Genomic DNA, 21,893 nt, shown 5'->3' on the forward strand with positions numbered 1-21,893 from the left:
TTTCGTTTTTCATTCTCCAAATTCATTTGATATTTTTGGAATGAAACTACAGGTATTGTCGATGGAAATTTATCCATCTTACATCTATTTTTTTTTAACATAATTTACTTACAAACTTTAATTCACATCTCTTGAAAAAAACAAATTCTTATCCAATTGGCCAAAGAACCTTTAGAATCTTAAATATATTAAATTGAAGAGTATTGGTATAAGCTTTTGAAGACAATCAATTTCTGCACATGGATTGCCTGACTCTTATCTTTCAAGTTCTAACAGAGAAACTTGGTTCGATGATATATTCCAAGATCATTGGTGGCTAGCAAAATGTCATCAACATACATAACTACGAACTAAACTTGCACGTTTGCATATCTACACGTACATATACATAAACGGAAAATGATTAATTTTAAATAATTGTTAACCTAGAGAGTGTAGAAAAGATTTCAATCAACGATCAAGTAAATAACCAGTTTAGATTATGAAAGGTTTTCAGGTCGGCAATGTTCACGAAGGAAAAGTTCTGAAGGAGTAAAATTCGATTAGCTTATAAATGTTGAACATTGCAAAAAACTGATGAACAAATACCAAACAACCGATGGTTCAAACATCAGTTGTTCTCCAATATGAGGTTTTGACATCGATTGCTCTAAATTGTTGATGAAGCAAACTGCTAACATAAGAATAGAATATACAACATCTGTTATAAAGTATAGAAGTTCCAAACAACTGATGGTTCAAACATCAGTCATTCAACAAAAATAAGTAGTTAGCATAGGATTCTCTATAAGCAGTTGTTTGTAATAGGTTTATCAGTAGTTTGTAACCGTTTATGTTAACTATCACTATCACCTTTAGCTCATTAGTAATTTTGCATATGTATAAAATTAAGAAGAGAGTCTCATCTTCATTGTCACTTTTCACGTCACAATATTCACCTGAATCGTGTACTTTTGTACTAGAAAATTTATTGTGAATGATGAGTTAATGTTGAGGGGGAGCAATATTTGTTCTTCCATATGAAACCTATTATTTAGCTCAAATCAATTTTGTTTATTAACTTGTTCATATCATATACTAATTGAAGTTATAGTTCAAATATGGTTTCAATTAAAGTGATACTTATCTGTTCAAAGGATTAGATCAACAGTTTACCGTTCCATTGATTGTGATTTGTGTTCAAGTAGCTTAGATTACCAGATCTACGATCCTAACAATTTGTATTAAAGCACATGATCACTAAATTTGATCTTACAATATATTCAGTGTTATAGATCTAAGCTCAATTTGACATTTCCAGTTGAGGATTTAAAAAGGATAAAAAATCTGTTCCATACTCTATTATTATTGAGAAACCTGTTGAATTGAGAGTCATGTCGGTTGTACAAGATCCTCATAGTATCGATTATATTTCCAAACCACCCATGTTGGTCCGAGGTCAATATAACATATGGGCTCAAAGAATGTTCCACAATCTATGCAGCCAAAATAGTGGCGGATCCATAAACTTTATCTAGTAGGTGCTAAAAAAGGTTAACCTAGAATGGATCTGGTAAAATTAAGATGGGTCAACCCAAGATGGGTTGGGTCAAACCAAAATGGGGCGTTTAAAAAAGTTACAAATCACTAAATTTAAGCAACAAATTTCATTAAACGTATAATAAACAAAATACATATTACAATATGACCTTTACGTGATTTTATATTTTAGAAACGGTCAATCATAGTCTATTTCATAACACCTGCAAGTGCTTTTCTTTTCATCATTTAAATAGTTTTGAATTACTAATCATTAAAAAATGATACTCTGAATATATATTCATATTTAAATAGACTGAAATATATATTCATATTTCAGTCTAATTATTATAACAACCAAATTAGACTTTAAATTAGTTAGAATGTTTTAGAAACCTAGAACCCAGATCATCGTTTCTCAAATGACAACAAAAATCTTATGCCTTTTGAATTTCAAGAAACACGTAAACAATCAAATCAAAACGAAACCATTAGAAATCAAAATAAAAAGTGTAAACATTTGATGGCATATCTCTCATTTTAAAATAAAAAAAGGAAAGCGAAATCAAAAAAAAAATTGAACTGCATATACCTAATCAGATATGAAAACCTTTTCATCTCTAACCCTCGTATAACTTGCAAATTCCAAATTTTCAATGTATGACGTGGCAGACAATTAATCAAGTCGGGATTAGTTGTTATTTTTTAAAACAAAATAAAAATTTAGGCTTGGAAAGTTGAGCTCAAAATGTTGGTATTGGGGCACTAAAAATAATAAGAATGGGGTACATGGGTTGTTGTGCTTAATATTTTAGAAGTTTCTAACATAAGCTAGAGATTTGAGTGGGTGCTCACGCTCCCCCTAACCCAACACTGGATCAGCCTGTGCATTGAAAACACTGGCTGTTGGAGATATGTAGTTCATGGGCCTCATTTCCTTGAAATTGTTGATCCATTGGATGGATACAAACTATTAAGAAGGATCCTAAGAATTTATTTTGATCATGATCTGCAAAAAATTTAAATTGGATGCCAAAGCTTATGTTATTATAGCCATGGCAATTCCAAATGAAATTTACGGTGGATTAATTTATCACAAGTCTGCTAAGTCTTTGTGGGATGCACTGAGAGAACAATATGGTGGTACCCCACACAAGTCCTTGAGAATACTCGTGAAGTTCTCAGCAGTATGAAGCATTTTGTCATTTAAGAGGAGAAAGTTTGACTCAACAATATGGACGATTCACAACTCTAATCAGTGAATTGACAATGCTTGATGTTACTTTTACAAATTCTGCTCTTAACAACCGATTTCTGAGATCACTTCCAAAACATTGGGACACTCATGCTATTATACTAAGAACCTTACCAGATTTTCAAGATCTGAGTTTGACTACTCTTCATGATATGTTACTTACTTTTGAAAGAGAGATAAGTCAAAAGAAGAAGTTGTTTACTATTGTTAAATCAACTCATGATTATACCATAGGATCAAGACTTTTATGTCAAGAGACTCAATCGGTCCATACTGCTGACTAAAGTTATGACTATCACATAGACATAACAACTTGTATTAATTTACCAGTTAATAATCAAGCATTTGTTGTTTAATAGAATTCTTCACATGTGTCAGACAATCTCTCATTCATTATGGAAGATTTGCAACATATAGATCCAATTGATTTGAAGGAAATAGAGATTCTTAACTCCTTGGCGTTACTGAAAGTCAAGACAAACAAGTTATACAAAAGGACAAGAAGGAAATTCCCTAGGTACAATAACATGACAAAAATAGGTTATGATAAAACGAAAAGGACATGTCATAAGTGTGTCAGACTAGGGCACTTTGCATGGGAATGCAGAACTCAATCCAAATCAAGTCCCAATCATGTTCACCTCTCCATCCTTGCTCTCAACAACAATCCTTCAATAACCATTCCACAACTCACTTTGCTCAAACCTCTTCAATGCCTAATACTGGTCCTCAGCATCAGTATCTACATTCATCCATGCCTCAACCAGTGAAGAAATTGCAGTTTGTTCAACCTCCTTTCATGCAACCCATTAACACACATGTTCAACTCGCGCTAATTACTACACCTAGATCATCTTCATCCAGTCATGATAACACCAAAACAGGTTTATTCACTAAATAACTTGTTAATTGGTTGAGTCTGACAGAAGAAATGACCATAAAAGATCTAGCTTTTGTGATGATTGACGCATAATCAAGTGAAGAAAAGGAGATAAAAAATGATTTTAACAATGAAATCATTCAAGTGCTGATGACAAGTGATATTTCAGATGATTCACAAACTACTGATGCAAAAACACTTCAAACTACTACTATTGAGGTAACATATGAGATTTGCCAAAGTTATGCTCTAATGACTGCATCATTGCATTTTCAAACATTAAGCTTGCAAATATACAACTAATAAAACAAGTTGCTGAACTTGAATATGTAGTTTCAAAATCCACAAATGATTTGAAGGTTAAATTAAATGACAAAGAAAAAGAGATTTTATAATTAGCTTTTTCAGACAAAAATGCATATGCAAAGAATTTATTGAAAAAAATACAATGAATGCAACAAAACTTTAGAACAAACTCAAGTAAATTGTGGTAAATGGATTGAAACCAACAAATGATTTCAAATGCGGTTAAGTAATCAATCAAGCAATAATGTGAAGTTTGGAATAGGTTGTAATCGTACTAAGCCACTTCAAGATTATGCCCATGTTACCCCTCAAAACTGTCTTGATAAATTTGAGGAAGAAGCAATATTTTATAACCAAGTTCCATAAGTTGTTTTTCCAAATGTCGTTCCATTAAAACTTGCTAGTCAAGATGAAATAGAAAACTGGTATCAAACAACTGATGCATCACACGGGTTCAAACCAATCTCATTACTGAATTGAGTGATCACAGATCAGTTATTGATAAACACTCATCACAAGGTTCTCAAAACTTGGATGACTTTGCCATACTTATGTTTTAAGATGGAATTGGTAATTGGCATAAAAACATTTATTCACTCAATGGAATCAAGCAGGTTACTATAAGTGGTTTTGATAGCACAAGATCAAAAGATGATCATCATCAGTTGATAATTTCAGGATCAACTAATGATTCATTTCAAACAGTTGATGTTCCATCAATTGTTTCAAAGAGATTTGAAACAAATAGACTACTTGCAACTGCACCTGCATTTATTCGTAGATCAATTTCTACTCAAATTAAAAAATATGATTAAGAGTTTCTTCAAACTGAAATTCATCCAACTTCTGTACCTTGATACAAGTCATCAGGAACAGTAGTTTCGATAGATTGGGTTTAACTAAAAAGAAGAAATCAAAAAATGTTCAAAAGAAACCTTTGTTTCCAAATCCATGTGTTGTGTGCAAAAATAATAATAATCTAATTGAGGATTGTAAATTTTTGAAAGCTGTCCATCACAAGAAAATTATCGAAACACCTGATGTCTTTATTAAAAATCAAAGTTCCACACCCAAGAAAAAGTTCAGTTTGAGACTGTAGAAACACTTGTTACTACGGATTTAAAGAACATTCCTAGTTCAAGTAACATATGCTCCGTAACAAGTATATCATCACACAAAACTGTTGTTCCAAGTAATCCATCAGCAGTTTCACAAAATGTTGTGATCAAATTGCTGATGGAAAATCGAAAACAATTGATGAATTTTGTAAAGAATCTTCAACATAAAACAGACTTGTCTTCCTCACATGAGCAACTCAAGACCAACATGGCTTAGGTTAATCCTTCTAACTAATTTCTATTATATGTGCAGAGAGCATTCACATGCATTGAAAGCCTATGTTATGTGGATAGTGGAGGCTCTAGACACATGACTGGGAACAAACCTCTTATCTCTGAATTTAAGAAGCATGGAGGAGGAGATGTATCCTTTGGAAATGATGAGAAAGGAAGTGTTCTTGGTTTCAGTAAGGTAAAAGCATGTAAGTTGACTTCTGATAATGTTAACTTAATAGACAAACTGAAATTCAGTTTGTTAAGTGTATTATAGATGTGTGATAAAGGATATGTTGCTTTCTTCACTAAGAAAACATGTAAACTTGTCAACTCAAATTGTGCTATGCAAATTGAAAAACTGATTGTAGAGAACACTTTGTTACCTACAAATAGGGGTATCATTGTATATATAGTAGACTTATATATGGATAACAATATTTCTACTGCAACATGTTTTCTTAGTAGAGCATCAATCAAAGAACAAACTTATGACACTGGAGACTAGGTCATGTTCATTTACAAATAATTAACAATTTAACCAAGAAACAATTGGTTAGAGGCCGACCTGTCAAAGAATATGTCTATGACAAAAATTTTGTTGCTTGTTTAAAAGGCAAACAACACAATGTCTCATATAAATCAATATAAGAATAAAAAAAAAAACTGCTAGTTTTAATATCCTGCACATGGACTTTTTTGGACCAGTTAGAATACTGAGTCTAGGAAAGAAAAGGTATTATCTTCATCATCATCATCATCATCATCGTACTCAGTATATCCCACCAATAGCAAAGCTATGGTAGGGTCTGAGGAGGGTAAGATGTAGACAGCCTTACCTCTACCCTATAAGGATAGAGAGGCTGCTTTCGGTGAGACCCCCGGCTCGATAGTAGTTTTGCATCAAGCCTTGGACATAAGGCACATAGCACTCAATCATCGGGATACCGGCTGATCGGTGCATGTACCCTTGTCTTTCGGCTATCAACGCCACTACATGATGCCTGATTAACCGTCCGTCACTTTTAACGTTATTTTCACGAGATTAGTAAAATAACGTCAAAATTAGTGCAATTTCACTTTTGCCCACCCGAGGGTTCACACATATATACATCATATGTACGCACCACAAGCAGGGCTATATCTTGTGATTGTATATTATTACTCAAGATTTAATTAGAGATTCTTCTTGCACTCAAAGGATGAGACAACAGAAAATATCAAGAACTTCATTGTACAAGTGGAAAAACAATTTAATCTACCACTCAAAATCCTAAGAAGTGACAACGAAACTGAATTCAAAAATGAAGTGCTAGATAAGTTTTGTATCTCCAAAGGCATTGTCAGACAACTCAACATTCCAAGACAACCACAACAAAATGGAGTAGTAAAAGAGAAGAACAACACATTAATTGAAGCTGTTAGATCCATGCTTCCTGACTCAGGGCTACCTTTATATTTTTGGATTGAAGCTGTTAACACTGTAGGATATGTTCAAAACATGATTTTAATAAATCAAAGACGTGAGAAAACAGCCTATAAATTTTTTTATAAAATTAAACCATTAATTTCTTTTTTCAAATCCTTTGGTTGCCCATGTTTTTATTTTGAACTTAAAGATTCAATTTCAAAATTTGCAGCCAAAGTGGATTCTTCAACTTCTAAAGCTTATAGAGTTTTTAACTCTAGAATAAAAGATATTGAATAAACATTAAATGTTAAATTTCGTGAAATGTCTGAGTTAAAAATCCCTAGTGATCGTGCTAATTTGTTTAATCTTAATGTATTAAAGTTTGAACCTAAGAATTATAAAACTACTGATAATAGTGTTCGATCTGACAGGTTATTTGTCTTTGATGAGTCAAGTATAGAGAACAACAACACTTTCATTCAAACTACTAATCAAGTATAATCTACTGATCAAAGAAGTCAAAGTCATGAAACTACAGATGCTCAAACAACTTCTTCACCAAATGGACTTTCTCATCCCATTTTTGAAAGTCCATAAGTTGTTTCTCATTACAGTTGTTTACTGTTAGGCCCATTTTGTGTTAGTCTTTCGTATTTGATTGTAATTTGTCGTTTATGTACGTTAGCTAGTTGGACTTTTTTATGTGTATGTTTGGGACCAAGGACATGTAAGTTGAAGCCAAATGGGTCATAATAATGAATAGATAGTGCATGAGCACACACTATAAATAGTGTGTGTATCTCTTGCACAAAACAACCTTTTTTGTCTTTAATCTTATCTTATCCATAATTACAATTTATCTCTTCTCTCCCTTCTCTCTACCTTCACGGTAATAATATAACCAAACAAGATCTGAGATCTCGGTCCCCACTAGTGATTTCCGCTAGCTAGTGTAAAGGTTGATCCAAGTAGGCTAGTAATAGGGTTGTTAGATCTGTCCAAGGGACTTACAATTTGTACCAGTTTTTTCGGGCTCTACCAGTTGTAGATCTTTGGTCACAACCTTGGATTTTGGTCTTGTTTGTCTTAAAGACGGATTTTCAAGATTTGTAGTGGGTTATGGGTGCCTTAAAGTGAAGAAAAAGTGTTCAAAAGTTCATCAATTTGTGTGTTCAAGCTTTTGGTTAAAAGTTTGTGTGTTATGTGTTGAAGATTCAAGTGTTAAAGCTTCAAAAATTTCAAGATTTAGTGTTAAAAAGTGTTAAAAATATGGATAATACTTAGATCCATAAAGTGTCAAAGTGATTGAAGTGAGATTCTTCAAAAGAGAAATCTTGGAAAAAGGTGACAGAAAGTAAATTTTGTACTTTCCACAAGTACGGTGTAATTGAATCGAGTGTGGATTACAATCTAATCGATTTAAAACTGATTCAATCGAGTTGCTTAATCTAATCGAACAATCGAAGTTATCGAATAGAATCCAGATTCAAATCTAATCGAATCACAACCTAATCGAATCAAATCACCATTCGATTATATTAGACCATTCGATTAGACTAGAATCTAATTCGATTAGATTCATCCATTCGATTATATTGTTAAGCCATTCATTTACTTTATGCTTAACTACTTTCACAGAAGTTGCTTATCCATTCGATTACTTTGCATTCGATTACATTTCATTCGATTACTTTATACTTGTATTTTTCAAGAATAATCTATTGTGTTTGTTCTTGATCATGAGTTGATTAAGCAATGGCTAATATAAGAAACTATGTGTGACAATGACTTTGAAGAGTTCAAATAACGGTTTAAAAATTATATTAGAATTCTTGAGTATAATCTTCTTAGACATCTTGAGCAAGGTCCATACACTCCCATGACTACCACCACTGATGGCCCAGTTCCTAAGCCTATGACTGCTTATGTGATAATGATAGGAAGAGTTTTAGTGATGATCAAAAGGCCTTTGGTTTTCTTAGTGTCTGCCTCTCACGTGAAATTGCACAAACTTTGAGAGACCACACCATGGCTAAAGGTCTTTGGGATGCCTTAGTAAGAAAATTTGATGGAAATGTTGAGATGAAAAATAGCAAGAAGGGAATGCTGAAGGGTGAATTCAACATGTTCAATCATGTACAAGGAGAATCAGTTTCTAACCTTATTCATATATTTGAAACATTGATTACTAAGATCAAGAGTGCTGGAATTGACTTTGACCATATTGAAATCAATAACAAGTTGCTTAACCCCTTCCATATGCCTGGGACAGTAGTGTTATCATAATCAAGAGAACTATTAACCTTCAAATTACCATCCTTGCTGACTTGACTTCCATTATTAAGTCATTTGAGATGGATGACAAATTAAGGATGAGTAATCATATTAATTCTCTCAATCAAGAAGGGATATCTACTGGATCTGGTATAAGCACAACATTTTTGAGCCAAGCACACCCTACTGTTCACATTTCTAATTTTTCCTTCAAGACATTTATGCACCTTAAGCACCATCAAGTTCAAGTTCATTCCAAGATGTCTTTGATAAAGCTGTGGCACAAGACTTAAAATCTCATGGGATCAAGAAATTAGCAAGCAATTAAGCTCGTTCTGTTCCTTAAACCATATCAGTTGATGACTCCGATGTGGCATTGTTCCATGCCTTTATGGCAAGCCATGAGGAGTTGTTACAAGGAAAGCTGCTTCCTCCTTCTTTTGAAGAAGGAGACTTTCGCGAGATCAACAAGAATGATCTGAAGAAAAAGGACATCAAGTACCAGATGGCCATTCCTATTCACCGAGCATCAAATTTCATGAAAAAGTATGGGAAGAAAAATTTTAGAGATTATGATGGGAAGAATATTGGGTTTGAGAAAGAAAATTTGTGTTGCTACAACTGCAATGAATCCGTTCACTTTACGAGAGAATGTCGCAATCCCCCAATTGTTGTTAATGACAACAAGATCACTGAGATGTCTGACAATGAGGATGCTAAAAGACATGACAAGAAGTCCGTTCCAAGTCACTCCTCGAACTCACGAATCCCAAGAATTGGTCAAGGAAGCTCATCCAAAGGAAACTTTGAGTCAAGCTCAAAGACTATGATTACCAGAACAACTGAAGAAACTCAACCAAATTGGGAAGATGACCAATTTGAAGAGCTGAAGAATCCACTAATCTTTGCTGGAATGACCTTCTCAAATGAAGCAAGCATCTCATCAAGCCCAACTACTGGAATACCTACACTTACCTTTGTCATTCCAAAAGTAGACGAACTTTGCTCACAAGATTGTATTGATAAAAGTTATGCACTATAGAACTCATAATGCTGCCCTTATAGATGAAAATCTTATCATTAAATGCCAGAATGATGATCTTAGGAAAGCTAAAAAGATTTATGTCACTAGGATTAAAGCTCAATGATATGGATAAGCTTAATTAAAAAGTTTTCCAAGCTAAAAAACTAGCTGAACATAATGAAAGACGTGTTGTTGAATTAAATGCTAATATTGAGAAATTAGAGTTAGATTTAGCTCAAAGGAAAATAGCCATTGAACGATTTGAGTTAGCTTCTGATAAGCTTAATGGACTAACTGGGGCACAGATTGAGGTAAGACAAAAGACAGGAATAGGCTATGATAATACTGTAGTTCCACCTCCGTTTAATGAGTATTATACTAGCATTCCTCACTTTAGTTTCAATACCCCACTTGAGGATGAAATGGTCTATGGTATCGGTCACGTGTCAAAACCAAAGACATTTACTCCTGATGTCCCCAAGACCGTTGATCCAATTATTCCATCAATTAGTCCTAATGGTAGTTCATCTTCATCGACATGTTGTGTTGAAGAAAGTGATTGTGTGGAAACTAACAAGGGTTATGGAGTTAAAAAGATTTTAAATTCACTTTTTGATTCAAGTTTGAATTTTAAAATATCTGTTGTTAATCCGGTCGGTAATAATAAATCTTTGAAAAACATTTTGAACAATCATGTACTTGGTCAAAGTGTTGATGTTGGCACTTCTCTTAATGATGTGAATGAAAATGATGTTTCCACTTTTGATAATGATTGTGAAACTGTTTTTTATGAGATTGTTAATAATACAAATGTGCAAAAGAAAGTGGTTGTTGAGACAAGCATACCTAGCGGTTAATCAAGTGATTGTAAAGTAGGGGGAGATAAACATAAAGAAAATTGTTTTGAAAAAGAAAAACCTAGCACTTCCAGTAGATACGTACCGCCATATAGAAACAATTTTATACAATAAACTAATCAATTTTATCATCCTCAACTCTACAATCAGTTTGATAATAGCTACTATGGCTGTCATCCACAAGATTATTCAAATGTTTTTGATGATCGAGGCTATAGATCTGATAACTTGTTTGTAAATTTCTAAGCTTCACCATATTCTCCACAACACATGTATCATAGTTATAATGAGTTCTATATGGATAACAGAAAAAGGCTCTGTTATGTGTGAGGTAACCCATCTCACCTTGCAAGACATTGCAAGAACTGGCATAGAAAGCAACGTGAAATGAACAGTTAGTTTAATCAATTCCATTATAGAGCTACACCAAGCTTAAGAACAAGAAATGACCGATCTGATAGTTCTGCCAGTGAAATGGATGTGAGATCCAAGAATAAAAAAAACAGTAAACCGCCTTTTTAGATAACCAAAAAGGAGAGAGCAAAAAGGAATTCTAAGACTGAAAAGTCAAGGAATTCACCAAAAAGAAACAAGAAAAGGAATCCAAAGATTGAGAAATCTGAGGATTTTGTTTTAAAACCAAAAAGAAGACAGTCAAGAAAATCTTCTAAAACTAGCAAACTTGCACATGCATGGATCCCTAAGGACTGTTCTTCTGATTCTGACACATCATAAAACTTCATAATTGATTAAACGAAAATAAAAGATGGTGATTTTGTGGTCGATCTTCCCGAGAAAACTAAGTCTCGGGAACCCATGTCTAATTGGTTTGCTAATATGTGAAGGGTCAGTCAAGAAGGTCTGTCACCGGTATTTGGTACCTAGACAGTGGTTGCACCAGACACATGATGGGAGATTAGTCATTGCTGTTTGACGTTAAACCGTCTGATGGTGGACACGTTTCTTTCTCCGGGGACGTGGGAGGTAACATCACAAAGCAAGGAAGAGTGTCAAATGGGATCCTGACATTTGATGACGTCAATTTGGGTGAGAAACTGAATCACAATCTGATAAGTGTCTCAAAATCTGTGATCGATAGTACTCCACACTATTCACAGAGAATGAATTCTTGATTCTCAAACCAGGTTTCAAAGTCCTAGAAGAATGGATTTTGATGCATACTCTGACTCATAATGATGCTTATTTATTGGATATGAATAGCTCTTACTCTCGTAGGACCGGTTCATGTTTAATATTTAAGTCCTCTGAGAGCGACTCATCCCTATGGCATAAACGTCTTGGCCATGTAAATTTTAAAAACTTAAACAAATTGGTCAAATGTGAGCAGGTGAGGGGATTGCCTGTTAAATCTTTCTCTTGCATTGAAAAATGTATTTCGTGCTCTAAATGCAAGCAACACAAGGTCCCTCACAGGCCCAAGATGATTAACTCCATAGATTCTGTTCTTCAGCTGTTACACATGCATTTATTTGGTCCTATCCATCCATTGGAAATTGGCCGACAAGCCCATTGTCTTGTGATTACTGATGATTATTATCGTTTCAGTTGGACTTTCCTTTTAGGGCATAAGGATTAAATCGCTCAGTTTTAGGGCATAAGTTCATCACACTCGTGGAGAGACAGACAGACATGAAGGTGAAATGTATAAAAAGCAACAACGGGACAGAGTTTTGCAACCGAACTGTAGATGACTTTTGCAGTTCAAATGGAATAGATCGTCACTTCAGCGCACCATATACTCTGCAACAAAATGGGGTAGCTAAACGTCGTACTCAAACACTGGCCGATGCTGCTAGAACAATGTTGTCAGACTCCAAACTTCCTTTGTTCTTATAGGGTGAAGCAATCAATGCTGCTTGCTTCATTCAAAATCGTGTGACCATCAATAAGCGCTTGAAGAAGACTCCATATGAATTCTACTACAAGACAAAGCCGAAATTAAACTACTTCAAGACATTTAGATTTCCATGCAACCTGCTCTATACTGGTGCTCAGCCTGATCCAAAATTTGCTGAAAAGGCAGATGAGTGTTATTTTTGTTGGTTATGCTGCTAACGAAACCGCTTATCGTGTCTACAATAAGAAGACCAAGCTGATTCTGGGATAATTAATGTTGACTGGCAAGAGCTTAACACCACTGATGCTCGCACGGGACCATACCGGTTGTGTTACTATGATTACTTGTTCAAACAGTTTCATGGCATGTATACTTCACCACCTGCAAATACTCAAGTTTCATCTTCTTTACCCGATCCTATGTTGATGCAATCCATTATCAACAGTTTGTCTGAAGTGAGTCTACCTGCTGAGCCTTCGAACAGAATAGTACCACCTGTTGCACCACCACCTGATCCCCTACCAGAAAATAATCAAGTTTTTAACAATCCTGCTCCTATGTCTGCTGTTTCAACTGATATGGTTGAAGTTGAAAATGTATCTGACATTGATTCAGATGACTCATTCCAGTCTGCCGACAATATGGAACAACATCAGACAGAAGCTATGGTAGACCTTCAAGCAGCTCCAAGCGTGGTAGAATCTGTTTCCACATATCCCTCTCAAGAAGAAGATATTCAAGCTGCTTCTGTCATTGAAAATCTGCTGCTGGCGATTCTGATAATACCGCATCAACTCCTATTAATGCAATTATTGTTCCATACGGTGAACATCTCTGTGAAGAACAAATTGCACAAGAACATAGATTTGATCAACTTGACTCTATTCAATTAGTCACTGATGTTCTTGATAATGCTCCTCGCATTTTTCATCCCGTAGAGAATCCGACTGTCAATCTTCAAGTAGAGCCTGTCACCGTTGTTGATGATATTCCTTAGTTTCTCAACATCGAAGTCATCCCACTGAGAACATCATCGGTTCTACATCTGCTGGCATTTAAACAAGAAGCAAATCTGGTACCATTAACATATTTCTTTTATCATGTTATATTTCACAGGTCGAACCGAAGAATTATAGAGTGGCCCTAAAGGAAAACTTGTGGGTTGAAGCTATGGAAGAGGAGCTATTGCAGTTCCAAAAGTTTCATGTTTGGAGGCTAGTCAAGATGCCAGAGTAAAAGAGACCTATTGGGATGAAGTGGGTATTCAGGACCAAGAAAGATGATAAAGGGGTGATTATAAGAAACAAAGCAAGGTTGGTTATTCAAGGTTTCTCTCAACGTGAAGGTCTTGATTATGATGAAACTGATGCACCTGTTGCTAGCCTTAAGGCAATTCGTCTCTTTCTGGCCTATGCTTCATATATAAATTTCAAAGTATATCAAATAGATGTGAAGACTGCTTTCTTGTATGGAAAAGTAAAAGAAGAGATTTATGTCAAGCAACCACAAGGTTTTGAGGATCCTAATCATGCGAATTAAGTTTACCTTCTTGACAAAGCTCTTTATGACCTTCACCAAGAACCTCGTGCTTGGTATGCTACCCTAGCTGAACATTTGTTATAGAATGGCTATAGAAGAGGAGTTATTGATCAAACACTCTTTATCAAGAAGGTGAAGGATGATCAGATTCTAGTCCAAGTGTATGTTGATGACATTATCTTTGGTTCTACATATGATATACTATGTAGAGAGTTTTCCAAGGTCATGCAAAACCGGTTTGAGATAAGCTCATTGGGGTAGATGACTTTCTTTCTGGGTCTTCAATTTGAATAGAAGGCGAATGGGACTTTAATACATCAAGAAAAGTATGTTCGAGACATTATCCAGAAATTTGGTTTCAAAGATTCCACTCCTTTCCTCACTTCAATTGCTACCAGGCCTGTGCTTGCTCCAGATCCATCAGGAACTACAGTTGATCAACATCTTTATCGATCCATGATCGGCTCCCTGATATATCTCACTGCCAGCAGACCGAGCATCATGTTCTCTGACTGTCAGTGTGCCAGATATCAGTGTAAACAAAAGAATCCCACGTAATTGCTGTAAAGCGTATTTTTTGATATCTAAAGGGAAAACCTTGCTTAGGTCTTTGGTATCCCAAAGACTCCCCTATGATATTTCATGCTTACATTGATAGTGATTATGGAGGATGCAATCTTGATCGAAAGTCAACATCGGGTGGATGTCAGTTCATAGGTGATAGGTTGATCTCTTGACAATGCAAGAAACAAGTCACCGTGTCCACCTCCACCGCTGAAGCTGAATACATTGCCGCCTCTGCTTGCTGTTCACAAGTGATATGGATCCAACATTAGCTGTTGTATTACGCTTTGAATTTCTTTAACACCCCCATTAAGTGTGATAATGAGGCAGCAGTTTGTATTGTTAAAAACCCAGTCCAAAACTCAAAAACAAAACATATTGACATCTGAATGTATTTCATTCGTGATTCTTATGAACAGAAACTTGTCACTATTGAAAGGGTCCACACTGATTACAACTATGCAGACCTGTTTACAAAAGCCTTTGATCGTGCCCATTTTTGTATCTTGTAGAGTCTTTGGGCAAGATCTCGTTTGTTCAAAATTAATTTTATTTTATTTTATTTTAATTTTATCTTTTTGTATATAAAATTGTAAATATATTTTAAATATGTCATAATTTTAGAGGGAGAAAATGAGTTCAGTTTAACTCACCAAAAAGATTTTCAATTTATTTAAGAAAAACAAAATTGAGTCACTTGACTCGTCAAAAATATTTTAGTATTATTTTACCTTATATTTATCAGTAAAATTTTCTAAAAGATATTCTCTTATTTAGTGGAAGCTCCTGCTTAGAGAGAGTCAGATATTACAAAAATTATAAAGTTTTGAGAAATTGATAAGACCTTTGGAAAATGATAAGAAATTGTCCTTAATGATCCTAGTACATGAAAAGAGTAGATCAAAACCAACAAGATCATTGTTTGATGTGTTGATAGGCTTGACAAATGAGTAAGTTACAAAGTGATATAAACTTAAATTCCCTCCTATGCTAGTGGTTACACTCTCATGAAGCGGTTGTCGACTCAAATATAAGTCATATCGATGAAGGAAAAAATTCTATTAATCAGTCATACACGAGCCCATTAGTGATTAATCACCATAAAAATTTCTTGCTTTAGATTCAAATAGAAAATAAAAAATATTAAAGCAGAAAAACTGCAAACAAAAGGGGTATATTAGAACCACGTAACGTGGGGCAAACAAGTAAGTCCTAAACACTTTATATGAAGGCGTGTAAGTCCATAGTTCAACCTTTAAAAATTGTTTGAAAGAAAGTTTGCAAAAATATTTTGATTTGATCAATCATTAGGGGGTCGGAGTCAATTCGGGGTGATACTGATAAACATAAACTATGCCCGAGGTATGATGGAGTTTATAACATGCCAGATTAACATGAGACCACATAAGTACAATGCCTAATTCTTGCCTTAACGTATCATTATAACATCAAAATACTTGTTAAATTTAAAGTGAACAAAATATATCTACAATCGACGTTGGGTTCTTGGCATAATAATATTCAAATGAAAGTGTGATCTAGGACTTTATAGACAATGTGATTCCTTGTCAAGATCTTTCTCACCAAAAATATGCATTTCTTGTATTATGTAAATTAATTAACTTTAAAAGTAATGTAAATAATATAATATTAATTTTATCTTTACTTCAAATTTATTTGATTTTATTTTTAGATTTTCTTTTGTTTACATCTTAAAACTATTTTAAGTATATATTAACTTTTAATTTTAGTTTTATTTTATTTTATTTTATTTTTGTTTACTATTTTAATTTTTAAATTAATGTGTCTTTTGAAAGAGTTAATGTTTTATAAACAAGGTCCTTATTGCAAAGATTGTTAAGTGTCGGCCCAACAAAATATATCTTACATATACTTAAAGTGTTCGGATTCTGTGGCTAAATATCTTGCGAGTTTAAATTTGTAAATATTTTTAGAGTTCGGGGGTTGAGAGTGTAAAATCGTTTAAAACTCGATATTTTTTGAGCCTATCGCAAATACCCTATAAAGGTGTCAAACTCAATATATCTTTCATTTTCAAACTCTCAACCTTATCCACTCACTTTCTCTCTCTACCTTTTCTCCCTTCTTCCACTGTCTTCCACCGCCATATCCATAAAAACCTAGATTTACCATACAAACAACCCAATCTGCCTCATAATCATACTTAAATCATCAATAAGATGAATCCGCCTCCCGTGGTATACTATATTTCATGTTTACATCTTGTTCTTGCTTCTGGGATTATGAACGGTCTCCGACGGGACTGTTCATGACTGATTAGGTCATTATATGTTATTCTTTGTTAAGTTTGATGTTATATATGTGTTCTCAATATCCTTAGGAAACTTCGTGTTGATTTAATTGAGTTTTTGTTAGGTTTTGTGTAGTTTTTGCATTTGTAGGGCCTTCCGGTACTGTTTGGAGTTAATAAACCGAGAAAAAGGGTTTGAATATGAGTTTTGGTTACCCAGAAACTTATATCGGATAAACATGAGCTAAGAAATGTGTTGAAGGTTTTAATATTTGATGTTTTAATAACTATGGTGGTTGTAATCAGATGAATATTCGATTAAGAAAATGTTGGATGAAAATTGGCTCAAAGAGAAGCAATTGAATTGTTCATTCGATTATGATTATGGGTTGAGAATATATATATCAAGGACAACGTAATCGAATGCCTATTCGATTAGACAACTACCAAGCCTAATATCTGACAAGTGCCAAGTGATCGAATGGTTTTTTGATTAGAAAAGAAAGTTTTAGAAAACATGTGAAGGAAAAAGTGTTCGAATGCCTATTCACAAGACATGTTAAGTCATAAGTAATTGAATTAACATTCGATTAAGGATTCGTGAGACATAAATTGACAAGGAAATTCTAATCGAATAAGAGTTCTAATCGAATCGAACAGAATATCTAATCTAATTGAATGACTATTTAATTCAATTAGAACATTCGATTAGATTAAAACTTACATTCGATTAGATCAAATGAGACTTGTAAAATTAAACTAATTGAACTTTAATATAATCCAATCTAATCTTTAAATCAAACTAATAGAATGTATATTCGATTAGATTAACTTATAACTAGATCAGATCATACTAAAACTCGATTAGATTAGTTTTTACTTGTAAATTTTTAATCATTTCACTTAACAGATTCGATTCGATTACTTGTGCCTTAAGAATATTTTCAAATACCTTGTTAAAACTAACTAAGATAAAACCTCATGGCATTCGCTTAGATCACTCAATACTTAGACAGTTTTCATAACATTAACTTGAAACATCTTTATCCAAAATTTTGTGAAGTTTTATTAATTATTATTATTTTTATTTTTTTTATTTTCATTTTATCTTTCCATTTATCTTTAATTTGTCTTATGTAATCTACCTGGTATATAATTCATATCAATTAATACTCAATTATTAACACTTATGTTTCTTGTTGAATCGTAACAGCTCATGTCCCTTAAAGATCCTAAAGAAAAGGAAATATAAGGTGTTCATATAAATAATCAACTGACTACGAGACTGCCCATTGTCTTATGCAGTAACAACTGATCCTGATGTTCATAGCTCATGGATTGAACAATTCTGGACCAAACTAAGACTGTAAAGAGTGGTGCAGAGATTACTTCAAAGGTGGATGGACATGGTATTGTCGTGAATGAGGAAGTGATACAGAGAACCCTATAGATTAAAGACAATGTTGCAGATCTATTCACCACATTTTCAATGGAAGATATAACGGGGTATCTTGAGGAAATTGGGTATGATGTAAAATGGAGCACCTGTGAAAAAAAAAACCATCTTCCCGTATACTAGAAGCTTCTCTTTCACATCGTTGCCAACTACTTGTCATCACAGAAAGGGGGATTTGATAAGTTGAATGTTGATTGGGTAGGAGTGATGTTGTGATTGACTCACAACAGGAAGTACAATTATTCAAGATTGTTCTTCAAGTACATGCAACTTTTGTGCTTTCCAAGAACAGACGGATGATGTATCCAAGAGTTGTACAGTTGATCTTGGATGAGTTGCTTCCCAATATTCCCAAGCCAGTGTACAGGGATGAAGTTGACGATGAAGGGAATGTTGTTGAACCATCTGTGCTTTATTATGTGAATACGGTTCGACAATCTGCATTAAAGGCTATCCTTGAGCCTACTAGGAAGAGTCTGTACAAGTACAAAGGTACTGAGCCTGGAGTAAAGATTGGTCAGTTCCCTGAAACTGATACTAACAGTGAGGATGAGGAGGAAGGAGCTGATGGTGATTATGATCATGATGATGGTGATGAAGATGATGATGGAGATGAAGAAGAGGAACAGGATGAACCTGTTGACGAGCCTGATCATGAGGTTGAACCCGAAACAGATGCGGAGGGTGAGCACCGATCAGAGCGTAAACATAACAAGGGTGAAAGAAAGGCTAGAGAATTGTCTAAGAAGCTTGCTGTTGATGCTGACACATATGAAGAGGAAGAAGAGCTGTAGCGTCCATTGAAAGGCTCAAAGAAGACAAAAGACTCCAAGAAGTCTCCGTCTTCTAAACTGCCTACGCTCAAGGTACATTTTCCTTCGACGACTGCTATGATTAGTGAATCCCTAGCTTCCACACCCTCAACCAAACAAATCATCACTCCACAAACCACCACCATAGCTGACCCACACAAAGTATCACCCACCACTTTGGCCAAAACCATAGAAGCCCTCAAAACCATACAAATCAAATTCACCAAAGCCCAAACGTCAACCTCACCAAAAACCCAATCCAAGACTAAATCAAAATCTATTTCCTTCCGAATACCAAAAAAAAAATCCAAAACTCGAATTATCCTCAAAACCAAACCCAAACCAAAGACTCCATCACTAAAAGAGGAACCCATTACACCTCCCGAAACCTCACCAACCAGACTAGACGAACATTTACCCTCAATCCTAGAAAACCTTCCATTAACCACCCAAACCTTATCACCACCTAGGACCACCGCTCCCGTTACCTCACCCACACATCAATACACTTCACCTATTAGAAGGACATCTGTCTGGACCTCTACATTCACAACATCCATCCAATCCCAAACAACCACATCAACCTTAGGAACCAAAACCGAGCCTACAAGCCTGCCCCTAACCTTCAAACTCCCTTTCCAACCCTAAAAATAACCATGCCTATACCAATCACACCACGCTCAACCATATCCACCACACCTCGCTCAACCCAAAAGAACCCAATCATAGCTGCCACTCCCATCTCAAGTGGCGAGTCGAAGAATTCGCCAGTGTATCGGGATCCTATCCTTGATAGGATTAGAGCACTAGAGGAAGAAAATGAGAACCGAGCCAAGAGTGAGCTCTTATTGATTAAGTTTATTAAAGATCAACAAGCAATCAACGAAGAAGTGACAAGACAACGTGACGCTCTGGCTAATCGAGTGCCTGAACTACAAGAGTAGAAAGACTTGGATCATGCCTTGATTGTGAGTCAGCAGGAATGGATCGAGACTTTGCAGCACATAGCCAACAGTCAAAAAGAGTTGATTAATCACAACTCTTTGAGAAATGCTGACCAACATGACGGATTGGAAAGGCTCGAATCAAGAATCTCTAGTTTGGAGTCTGATCTTCCCTCCTCCTCTAATTTTGCAAGCAACTTTAGAAGGGAATTAGACTTTACACTAGATCAGGTATGGATTGATTTTGAGCGTTTGGGCTCAAGAGTTGGGTTGTTGGAAAGTGGATCCAGTGATGGTGGATGAAGCTTGAGGTAGTGATGGTGGAAATGGTGATTACAGTGGTGATGGTGATGCCACTGGTGGAAATAAGGCGGCGGAAGAAGACCCGCCAAGCGAGGCCAAAAAAACTCATGAGACTGACGCTGCATTCGAGGCTGAAATTGCCTCTATTTTAAACGTTTGTTCAGCTGCAGGTACCGGCCCGCCAGTTCTAGAAGCCGTGGAAAGACATAATGATGACAACGATGACGGAATAAACTACTCCCCTAACCCGGACACTCCGGAAAGGGTGATTGTAGAGCCTGCTGATCAAGATCCCGTTACAGCTCCCGATGCCAAGCCTTCTCATAGAAGTCAAAGAAGTGCACCAAATATTACTTGTGAGCCGCATGGAAATTCTGAGATGGAGATCGAAGCCGTACCACGATGATGCTCCAATCCTTTATGCACGCTGGCATAAGGATAGCCGAAGATGGGCTATTCGACGTGCTAATGCGATCTGACACATCTCTCCTATGGAGATATTCACACCCTGCCATCCTTGGTATGAATTACTTTAGAAGGATAGTGGTTGGAGGAGAACAGGAGGATACTTTAGAGGGATGGTTCAAGTGATTCCTGAAGCATGAATGGAGGAAGGACTGCCTGAACATCCTGTTAAATCCTGGAAGATCATTCAAGACAAAGTAAGTCAATCCCATCACCAGCAAGAAGAAAAAGGGTTGGAGACACAAGATGCCAGAAGATCATGGAGAACCAATCATGCATGGCATGCCCTTTGAAGATAATATTTTATGACTTCATCTCATGGAAGTTCGACAAGGACACGGGGGACGTGATAATTCATTGTCACAGCATGCATCATCTCCGATTCTTTGATGAGCATGAGTTGTCAGGTTTTGGAAAGGAAGATCTGCTGAAGCTATATATATCTCCTTTGTGCACAATTGAGTATTTGCGTCGGGACTGTACCAAAGCCATCGTGGGAAAATTCAACAAGTTTGTTCGTTTACTTGTTGAAAAAATAGCCATTCGGTCAACACGAGGTGTTTGAGTACGAGTCCGAGTCCGACTAAAGATGGAAGCTAACGGAACAAATACCAAAGACTAGAGGGAGATTGTTAGGCCCATTTTGTGTTAGTCTTTCGTATTTGATTATAATTTGTCGTTTATGTACGTTAGCTAGTTGGACATTATTTATGTGTATGTTTGGGCCCAAGGCCATGTAAGTTGGAGCCCAACGGGCCGTAATAATGAATAGATAGTGCATGAGCACACACACTATAAATAGTGTGTGTATCTCATGCACACAA

This window comes from Bidens hawaiensis, unplaced genomic scaffold (assembly GCF_021521415.1).
Source record: "Bidens hawaiensis isolate Kalapana, Puna unplaced genomic scaffold, B.hawaiensis_p1.1 tig00003870_1, whole genome shotgun sequence".
NCBI classification, from domain to species: domain Eukaryota; kingdom Viridiplantae; phylum Streptophyta; class Magnoliopsida; order Asterales; family Asteraceae; genus Bidens; species Bidens hawaiensis.